General features: G+C 41.4%; 1 protein-coding gene across 1 annotated transcript in view; it reads right to left on the minus strand.

Annotated features, from left to right (window-relative positions):
* Nucleotides 1–2235: 2235 nt before the first annotated feature.
* LOC123726729 (mitoguardin 1) overlaps nt 2236–3087 on the minus strand; it is a 63321-nt gene continuing 62469 nt past the window's right edge. The window contains exon 5 of the mRNA XM_045694538.1: nt 2236–3087. This exon is cut by the window's right edge and continues 384 nt beyond it. The gene's annotated coding sequence lies outside the window, so the exon portion shown is untranslated.

Genomic DNA, 3087 nt, shown 5'->3' on the forward strand with positions numbered 1-3087 from the left:
TGGAAATGGCTTGGAGGTCCAGAGTTGAGTCTGAGGGGTATATAGTACATTTACATTTAAGTCATTTAGCAGACACTCTTATCCAGAGTGACTTACAGTAGTGAATGCATACATTTCATTTCACACTTTTTTTATTTTATTTTTTGTACTGGCCTCCCGTGGAAATCGAACCCACAACCCTGGTGTTGCACACACACCATGCTGGCGTTGCAAACACCATGCTCTACCAACTGAGCCACAGGGAAGCTAGTACGTGTAAGCCTACACTCACGTGTAAAACATTTTACATGCGTTATTAGAATCATCCATTTGTCGTGTGGACCAGCAGTGAACCGTTTTCCAAAAGCTTGATGCGAAGGATGGCTCAAAACCGATGGTTAATGAGCACTGTCGTTTTTAGTCAACAGCTTTAGCGATATGTGGCACCAGGAAAGCAAGTGTTGACAGTACAGTACAGCTGACTTGTTTTGTAACAACCCCACTATAAGCTTTAATGTTGTATACGCCTCCATATTTTCGCTGTAAAAAGCACATGGATGTCTGTGAAATGGAAAAGAAAACCTGGGATTTTGTCATGTGCGAAAACATGTTAGTATTGTATGAAGGATGCGATGACCATGCAATTCTGCCACTAGACACTTGACAGACCAAGTGAAGGGGAACAAAAAGCAAACTTTGAATTTGGCAGTATCCCCCAGGAGCGCGTGTTCTCTCCATGTCTGCTCCACACAGATGTCGGTCAATTACTACAATTAACACATTTCGGCTAATCGCTCAGCATTACCAGTAATCTATATGCAAACATTTGGTGGGACGGAAAGGAAAATCAAACAATTGAACTATTAAATCCTCTACACTATCTCTGACTGGGTAAATTACTTTATTTTGAGTTAATGTGGACCCAATGACTCGAGCACTGGGACTCAGACTTCAGCCATTGGGACTCGACCATTCGTGACTTGGACTCGAGCACAGGGGACTCTATTAGCTTGAGGTTTAGCAACTCCACTACATCACTGGGTGAAACAGTCCTTACCTGGAGGTTTAGTGACTCCACTACATCACTGGGTGAAACAGTCCTTATCTGGAGGTTTAGCGACTCCACTACGTCACTGGGTGAAACAGTCCTTATCTGGAGGTTTAGCGACTCCACTACATCACTGGGTGAAACAGTCCTTACCTGGAGGTTTAGCGACTCCACTACGTCACTGGGTGAAACAGTCCTTATCTGGGAGGTTTAGCGACTCCACTACATCACTGGGTGAAACAGTCCTTATCTGGAGGTTTAGTGACCACTACATCACTGGGTGAAACAGTCCTTACCTGGAGGTTTAGCGACTCCACTACATCACTGGATGAAACAGTCCTTATCTGGAGGTTTAGCGACTCCACTACATCACTGGGTGAAACAGTCCTTATCTGGAGGTTTAGCGACTCCACTACATCACTGGGTGAAACAGTCCTTATCTGGAGGTTTAGCGACTCCACTACGTCACTGGGTGAAACAGTCCTTATCTGGGAGGTTTAGCGACTCCACTACATCACTGGATGAAAGTCTATCTCCTGTACTACTTCTGGACTTCAATATGCTGCAGCATCTAGAATGTTGATAACAATGGAAAGGACACGACAGGTGCAACCCCATACTTGTCTCTCACACTCATTTTGACAAACATTATTCAAATGTAAAAAAATGTGACCTAAACTATAGAGTGCCAAAATGAACACTGGCTGAAGGTATGTACAGACTATACCGGAACTGGGAACCTAGGGCTCATATTTCCTACATTACTTTATAGGGTGTTCACCAGTAAAATGATTCATTCAAGGTTTATACAAACTTCCATCCAATAGAGATTTGCGTCAGGAAAACAATAAATAGCCTAAACCCCATGTCTCTACCATTGTATGGTTCAAAAGTTAGACGATTTACTCAGAATTTTGCATGTTCAGAGTGAGTGGAATGACGTAACTGCTCCATACAACTCTGCGGCGCTGCTCCACGGCAGAACAGCGGCAACTTTACAACATTAACTGACAAGCTAACTAGTGGCTGCAGGTCAGGTTCGTGAGTGAAAACATGGGTTAAATATGCGGAATACAAAACAAAAATGGGGGCAAAATATTTCTCTCTCTCGAAGCTAACAGACAATTTCAATATCCTCCCTCCTGAAGACAACCTGTTCCTGTTTTCATGGAGTATTTCCCTTAAAAAAACTCACCATAGAAACTAGCAACGGGTCACAGCATATTAACGTTCTTCTTTAATCAACACTGGCACATACATACATGAAGGTTATAATATTGCTGATAACTATTTAATGATTCCTTATGCGATTTATAATGATAGGGCATAGAAACCTACATTTTGACATTTCATTTCGTAGCACCCCCTTGACTTACCTCATTTTTATTAACATTCTAGAGCAGTAAGCCTTATACTTTGTTTATATTAGACAAATGAAATGACCATATAAAATCGTTGTGCCATGGTCCTTTCCATAGACTTCTACAAGACACTGGCAGGGAACAGTTGGATACCATGACCTCTAAATATCTAGATGCCAGTCACAAACTTTCAATCAGTCAAATAAATACCAAAATGAAACCGCATTGTTTAGCTTATAAAACAGCTCAGACTGATGTCTAGGGTTGCAAAATTCTGGGAACTTTCCCAACATTTTTCCTGCAATTCCAGTTGGAGGATTCCCATATTTCCTACTTATTCTCTCCTGATTCCAGGAATCTTCTAACCAAACACTTTTGGGAAGCTTACCGGAATTTTGCAACCCTCATGTCCATAGATAGTCCCATTAAAATACTGTCTGCATTTACAATGAAAAGTCATTCTGTCAAAAACATCACTCATTCCAAGGTTACTTAACATGATTTCGTATGGGGAAAACATAAAACATGCATTGACACCATGATCATTGTGTGTGGAGAGAAGAAGCTTTTTTGAGTGACAGAAAAGTATGAAAATGTTCCAGTCAGTCATCATTATATGGGGCCTTTATAAAGAGATCTCTGTCAATCTGGGTTGAAACAAGGGTTGGGAAACTAGCTCAGTTTCAGTCTCTGACCAAT

This window comes from Salmo salar, chromosome ssa14 (genome assembly GCF_905237065.1).
Source record: "Salmo salar chromosome ssa14, Ssal_v3.1, whole genome shotgun sequence".
Lineage (NCBI taxonomy): Eukaryota > Metazoa > Chordata > Actinopteri > Salmoniformes > Salmonidae > Salmo > Salmo salar.